The sequence below is a fragment of the Apus apus genome, chromosome 3 (genome assembly GCF_020740795.1).
Source record: "Apus apus isolate bApuApu2 chromosome 3, bApuApu2.pri.cur, whole genome shotgun sequence".
NCBI classification, from domain to species: Eukaryota; Metazoa; Chordata; class Aves; order Apodiformes; family Apodidae; genus Apus; species Apus apus.
The window spans coordinates 39,604,377-39,612,592 of NC_067284.1; positions in this window are offsets into that span (position 1 = coordinate 39,604,377).

Genomic DNA, 8,216 nt, shown 5'->3' on the forward strand with positions numbered 1-8,216 from the left:
CCATCACTCCGTTTCAGTTTAGGGATTGTGTTTCCTCATATTATCAAGTATTCAGTAATGTTCACCACTCGCAGCCAAACTTTGCAGCCATCGTCCCGCAGAGCTTCATCACTGGCACCCAGGCAGCTGACAGGCAAACTGACCTCACCACTGACCTACCTCATCTGAGATACATCATATCAAAGCCTAAATGATTTCACCGATATCCTTATGAACTGACAGTGTCTTCTCTCCCAGTACTGACAAGATGGAGTTATTGGCTCATATAGAGTTTCTTTGCAGAAGCCCTGGGGTCTCTGCTGATCCTTCTGGTGCAGATGCGTGCACGGAGCCCTGGGAGATCTCCTTGCCCTCTGAGCTCACTGGGGCTTGTTGTGTAGAACCAGCTTCCTGGATGCAGTGTGATACAAAAATCCTGAAAGTGATTCAGTGCCACTGCTGCTAGCTGGACTACTCAAGGTGCCTTGCACCTTCTTCCAGATGGAACTGCAACCTGGCCCTTCATAATTCATAACCCTGCAACCAGGATCCTTCATAATTTAAGCAGTCATATCTACACTGGTGGCTCAGTTCTACCAGGATTTTTCAACGTACTTAGCTAAGACAAGTACCTAGTCTTAAGAAAAATAGATTCTTTAACACTTTACACCATGCTTCAAACGTAAAACAGGGTCTTCTAAAATGCTCACATGCCTTCTGCTGCTTAATAAAGTGCCAAAGTCATCATACCAGGTTTTAGGATAGTGAGATCCCACCTGTCTGTGTTAATTATGATTTGGGAGCAGAATAAATCAACAGTAGGAAATGTTACATTATTGACACCTTGTGGGGTGACGAGCCACAGCCAAAAATGTTTTCCATGGCATCTTACACCCTATATTGGCTTGTGGATCCTTATGTGAGAGTTGTGTTTATGTCAACAGCTAGTACAAGTCGTCCTGATCTATACAAATACTTTGCCATAGTTGGAATGGAGATAGCAGCTTGAAATACATGGACCTGGTGTGCATTTTAGGTTGCTGCATAAAAGATTAGCTTGGAGTTTCTTTTACACTGTCATCACAGTTTGCAGGTTTTACCAGACTGCATATTCTGCTGTAAAAAGCCTACGTGGTGAAAAATATCTCTGGAGATTCCCATCTGAACACCCAGGGACCCGTTCTCATTTTCACTAAACTCTTGACACCACCAGAGCAGTTTAAGTAGGCACGTTTGCATTCTCCGTGCAAAGCCTGCTTGAAAGATGAAAATGCTGTGGCAAGACGTCTCTGTGTAATAAGTAATCCTTGCTTCCAAAGGCCAGCCAGGGTGAATGTGGGACTGCCCTAACCTTCAGCCTTTGAATAGAGGTCACAAAATGGTTTTGGCTACATTTCCCCCCTGTTATATCCCTGCTTCACATACCCTCGGGCATTCAGAGAATGAGGCTTTCAGCTTCATTCAGCCTTCTCTCAGTCCTTGAAAAAAAATTTCCTTGTTCAGAAAATAAGAAAGACACCACAGGAAGGCCACCAGGCTCCTGTGGTAGAAAAATCTGGCCAAGAGGTGAAGCCCAGAAAGCCAACCATATCCTGGGTTGCATCAAAAGAAGCATGGCCAGCAGGTCAAGGAGGTGATTCTTCCTCTCTAGTCTGCTGTCATGAGAACACACCTGGAAGACCTGAAAACCCACCTGGAGTACTGTGTCCAGCTCAGGGGCCCCCTATACAGGAAGGACATGGAGCTGTTGGAGCGAGTCCAGAGGGCCACAAAGATGATCAGAGGGCTGGAGAGGTCCTATAAAGACAGATAGAGAGAGTTTGTATTGCTCAGCCTAGAGAAGGCTCCAGGGAGACCTTATAGCAGCCTTCCAGTATTTAAGGGAGGCCCAGAGGAAAGCTGGGGAGAGAGTTTTTACAAGGGCATGTAGAGATAGAGTAAGGGGTAATGGCTTTTCAACCAGAAGAGGGTAGATTTAGATGAGACATTAGGAAGAAATTCTTTAGTGTTAGGGCGGTGAGACACTGGAACAGATTGCCCAGAGACATAGTGAACACTTCTTCCCCTAAGTGTTCAAGGACAGGATGGGTGGTGCTTTGAACAACCTGATCTAGTGGGAGGTGTCCCTGCCCATGCAGTGGGGTTGGAACTAGATGATCTTTTAAGGTCCCTTCCAACCTTAACCACTCTGTGATTCACGTGTGGATTCCTCATAATCAATGTCAGGAACTGCTGAACATCTCAGCACTGCAGCCAGTCACTAAGGGCTTAGGACCCTGGTTATAGAAATTAAGTGAAATTAGTGCAGCTGATGTTTGAAGTCAGGTTTATCTATCCTTCTCCTATCTTCTATCTGTGTCCCTCTGTGGATCTAACACAGGAGGGGCACTCTTGCTACACCAATTCAGTTAAACCTATCCTTTCACCGTCCTTGCAGCACAATAGCCTGGAATAACATATTACTCTGTAGAGTTTGCTCGGTACTTAAGGGGATACTATGTTATAAGGCCTTCAGATAATTTAGTGATGACTGCATAATTCAAACATTTCTGTGTTCAGGGCAACAAAGATCCTGAAATTGCAGCGCATCTTATACCTGTGTGTTCAACAAAGGGTAGTGGTGACACCAAGTGCTGATTCCCCTGATACAAAAGCAGATGTAGGCACTCGAAGGCCTTTTAGGTATTGAAGCTCATTGAAAGCCAACATGATTCAGGGTCTTAGCTCAGGCATTTTGGTAATCCCTTAGCATTCTGAAACATAAAGGGGGCTAGTTTTAAATTAAAGAAATTGAAAACAATCTGTAAGCAGAAGAGATTTCCTACATTTATGGGCAGCAGACTAGGGTATTCTCAGCACATTTTAACCTGGTTTAAAGCCTGGCTGAGAATCTCTGTGCAGCTTTGATCTCACTGTGATATAGAAATGACAACATTTTAGTAGCTATTGTGTCCGATGGGACAATATTGCTGCAGGGCTGAATGTGATTTGATTTTTAGTGCTGTAGAAAAACCTAATGTCAAACAGGGCAGTAAAATGTCCTCAACTAAAATTATCTCATGTGTCCTCTAGCTACTCAAGAGATTTGCTGATCACCCTAATAAAAATATACTGTCTCAGTGCTGTTGGTGAGTCACAGAAAATCACTAGGTGTACTCTATTGGTGGTCAGCTCTTTAAAAATCCCAGTTTAAACAAAAGAAATAAATGCCTTATGGAGAAGATGCCCAAGTATGCCGCTGCACCACCAAATGGTCACAGAATGGCCCCTGTATGATTCCAGCATTGGGGTGCATAAATGTCATAGCAAGGGCTTTGCTGGAACTGCAGACCAGATGATAGGGACAACATGTTTATACCACATCCCTTTTAAGAGCATGGCATACCTTAGACAAAGCCTAGGAGTGTGTTCAACAGGCTTCCTGCCATTATAAAAACTCAACCAAAGTAATGCCAGGACAGGCTAACATTAGAGTATAGCTCATGCTAAGGTCTAATGCTTGTGTCTCCTGCTAATTCATAAAAACTAAGTGGTCTGTGATCATGCATTTCATTCTTGTAGACTCTCTTAGGTTACAAATTGGTGTGACATGAGATTAGAAGAGTCCTGTAAAGTAAATACCGACTACTATGTCATTATGAACTATTAGACATTCATTCAGATTGGTTTAAGCTGAGAGGACAGCTGGTCTACAATGGTTTAAAGAAGGAAACAAATAGTACTAAATATCTTCAGGGTCTTCTTTGCTTCTTGAAGGCATTTGAGGGATTGTTATTTGTTATCTAATATTACTATGTCTACCATTTAGAGGACTCAAGTCAGAGGCTCTCCTCAAAGGATTAGCCTGCACTAAAGCCAGCCACTTTCCCAGCTCCTAGTTCTATATATTAAAGATGCAGTTATTTTAACTTTGTACTATTAGGCCTTTGGTTATTTTAATACTTCTCCTTGTGTTTAAGAGTAAAAAATATATAAAATTTAAAAGCCTCTAAAAGTTGACAGAAATGTCTGATACTGGGTGTCACTTACAATAGCCACCTAGTTACTGCAAAATCAATACAAGAAAGCAGCTTTCCAGACTCTTACAATTTCAGCATAGCCAAATGTAAGGTCATACACTCAGGAAGAAAGAAATGCAGTCTTATAAATAAGAAACTGACTATTTCAGGGGTAATAATGGCTCACAGAAATTTAGAAGCCATATGAATAAGCTGAAGACATTAAGTTAAAATAACCCTTATGTGCATAAATGGAAAAGGAGCACATAGGTTTAAGGCGATTAGACTACTTGCATTTGGCTTGTTGCAGGTGTGGTGTTCGGAGCAGCCCAGTGAGCATATCAGTGGAACAGAAATACACACTGTATTAAGGTTCAAGGATACTGTATTATAGCAAATTATTTTTATCATCATCAATACAAATTTTACAGTATTAGAAGGCAGAGATGAACTCTAAATTTCATATTCTCATTCTGTAGCACACACATGGAGGATGTCTAACACTTAGCAAGTGCAACTATTTGTTAATATATATAGTATATATTAATATATATAGTATAATCTGTCACAGGCTAAAGCAAAATCCTTGCAGCATAAAAAATACAACTTTGCAATCTTCAGGGCTGGTTTTAAGAACATTTTGGAATAGCTCAAAGTACCTTCATTCTGTTTGTCTGTACTGAAGCACTTCATTTGCAGTGATATCCTGAAATCACTCCCAATACCAGCTGAGATTTAGACAAAAAGTAAAATCAGTTTTAATTGACTGAAACAAAAATTTAGATAAAATAACTACTGAATTTAGTAGTTAGAAAACAGATTCAACATAATAACTCAGCTCATTAACTACCTCCATTTAGATATTCCCAGGGTCCTCCTCTGTTTCACTCTGCTATGGACTGGCAGGACAGAGCCACAGCCCGCTGGAGCCACATTCCTCTGGGTTTTTCTCCTCTAAATCAGAATCTCTCACCTGGAGCAAGCTGTATCCTCCAAAGTCATAAGCTGAAGTGTTAATGCACCCCCAAGAAATGTTTTAATTTCACAGTCTTGATATATAACTTGATTAAATTATCAAGTTATGGGCCTGTTGTTGATAAAAAAACGCATGACACAGATCAGACGGAAGTGCTTTTAAATGAAACCTCATGCTGGATGACCTAAATGGAATTACAGACCAAACTTGATTAATTCAAGAGTGCAACTATAGCCTTGCTTTACATAGTGGTTTGTCACGGAGTGCTGAGTCATTTCTGTGTTTTCATGAGTCTAAATATGTAAACTTACCGGAACACAAAATTCTAGAGTAACTTGAAGTATTGCAGAGTTAAAATAGCTCATTACTAGCTTTAAACAGGAACTAGTACCAAGACAAACTTGGGGAAAACTTCAGTCATTCTGGCTGTTTGGAGACAATTCTTTGGACTAGATGATCTTTCGAGGTCCCTTCCAACCCCTAGGATTCTATGAATTCCAAATAGAAGTAAGAGTGGTATCTTCAGTCTGGTATACACAACTCAGGTCACTGGAAGTTAAGCCTAGAGAAATTTATATTAAACATGAAGTGTGTATTAGCTGTGAGGAGACTTAATGCCATGACCAATTTTCAAACTGCCTTACTAGACTTTTCATCCCTGCAAGTTGCAAGCTACATTAACAACCACAGCTATTAGACAATCATGCAGGAAGTAATTCAGAGAAGTTCCATATCCTGGATTATGCAAGAGATCATATGACATGGTTGCACTGCCTAAGCCTAAACCAAGAAACTTAAAAATGCACCCCACTGGCTGAGTGTGGGTTTGTGCTTTACCAAATCCAGAGTCTGCTAGGGGAAAAAAATGTAGATGTGCACAGAAAGGAAAATAGGCGTGTAGTCCCTGCCTGGATAACCATGGGACTCACTTTCTGGACTGTACTGCAGCAAGTGCCAGTGGGGAACTACAGATACATCCACTGTTCCTTTAATTCTATACATCCATGTGTATGTGTTTCAAAAAATTTCCCCCTCAGTGTGGGGGTGATAAACATAACCCAGACCTTCTATGTACCACAAAATCCTTAACTAATCTTGTAAAAGTTAAACAAGGTTTCTAATAGCATCTTCCTCCAGACCTTTGAAACTTTCTTGAGCGGGTGATCAGCACTGAAGCCAGAGCTCAGAACATCCAGAGTCCAGAGCCAGCGGAGGGTGCAGGAGCAGGCTGACTCACTTGCATCATGACTGGCTCAACTGTTTTGCTAAGAGAAGGGCTATGGAGTGGAAACATGGTATAACTTTCATGCCTTTAAGTCCATCTCATTGTCCTTTCTCTCCTTTGCCCTTAAGTATAATCCCTCTTACATGTCAACATTTCATTTTATCTTTTATAAATTTACTTAGAAGTTTGCACTCATAATAGCCCAAGTTTAAAAAAAAGAAAAAAAAAGAAAAAAAAGAAAAAAAAGAAAAAAAAAGAAGAAGCAAAGTCAAGAGTTCAAAGGCTGTCTGAAAAAGCATGCCCGAAAGTGACCTATTTCAGCACATTCTTATATTGCAACACCATGTCTATTTGCATAATCACATGCTATTTCTTCCTAGAGAAGCCTTCCCTCTCTCAATGCTCAAGACAAAAAACATTCAGACACTGGCTCAAGGCTCTTTAAGGAGTCTGTCTGATACATAAGATCTCTATCTGGTACTTGCTGTGAGGAATAGCAATGAGCTGTCCTACCATCTCATTCTACTGAATATGGAGGCAATTCAAGAGATTAGTTTCATACACTGGATGTTTAGAGAACTAATGGTTGATGTTGGACATATGGAGGTATGAGTGAAGCAACCGACAAGCACTGAAGAAGGGAAGTGAATAGAATCACAGAATCATTGAATGCCAGGTTGCAAGGGACACCACACCTCTGCTAATGGCCACCCTGGGTAGTGGGGAAGCTTCAGCTGGCATTGTTTTCCCAAGATCATGTAAGCCATCAGAGCAGTGTTTGCAGCAATGCGAGACATCTGTTTGCAATCACCCAACTTTCTGAATACACAGAGACACAAAGGGACTTGGCAAAACCCTTGAAGTGAAGGTCTCAGATTAGCTGGAGATGGCCTGCCTCTAACCAGGCCAGCTCAATCCCTTCTCTTTGCTCTTCACTCTCCAGGAGCTCCCTCCCTGCTGGTTTTGAGGTCACTTAAGCTTTCTCCCTTCAGTTATTTGTACAAACTACCTGGCAGGCTGAGGATCCCACTAGGTGGCAGGGCAGTTTCAGCCCTTGCTATTTCTACCCAAAACACTTCAGAGGCAAGTGTCTTGGGACCACAGGGCGCTCAGCCCCACTGGCCTGTGCTGTGTGGACCCTGAGGAATGCACCCACACCCACAAGCACATGCCCCATAACTTTCCCATGACTTCCCATAGTCATTGAAGTGAGGCTGATGGGTCTATAATTACCTTGAAACCCTTCTTGTAGATGGGGGTGACATTAGCCTTCTTCCAATCTTCAGGGACATCTCCTGATCTCCATAACTTCTCAAAGATTATGGAGAGTGGCTCTGCAATGACATAAGCCAGCTCTCTCAGCACCCTAGGGTGGGTGGCATTCGGGCCCACTGATTTGTACCTGTCAGGCTCCTGAAATAGTTGACACACCAACTCTTCTTTCGCTGACAGTGAGTCTGCATCTGCATCAACCTGGATTTTTGTTCCTGTGGCCTGGAGCACAACAGACCTGGTAAAGACAGAGGTGAAAAAGGTGTTGAGGACCTCTGTCTTTTCAGTTTTATTGGTGACTAGTTCACCCCAGGCAGGTGGGCAGAAAAAATTGCATTCTGAATTATACATATTGCTTGCTGAACAGAACTGCAAAGATCTCATCCTTCGGAAATGAAGATGATAAATCCAAGGAAATAATCCAGCTGCTGCCCTTGTCACAACTGGAAGGTCCATTGTGTCAAAATGAACAGTCTTTGAGAAAATTCTGGAAAGCAGTTAAATCTGAAAAATGGGAGAAGGGTAAGGAGCCCAGATTCTGAACACGACAGGGAATCAGATGGGGATAAAAATAGTAACTCCTACTATTCAGCTGAAGATAATGCATTTCATTCATCTGGCCAGTTGTCAACACTAAGTTATCCACCTACAAGATCCCCTAACTACAAGAAAGACATTGACTTGCTTTAGTGAGTTCAAAGAAGGGCAACCAAGCTGGTGAAGGGGCTGGAGAACAAGTCCTGAGGGAATTAGGATTGTTCAGTTT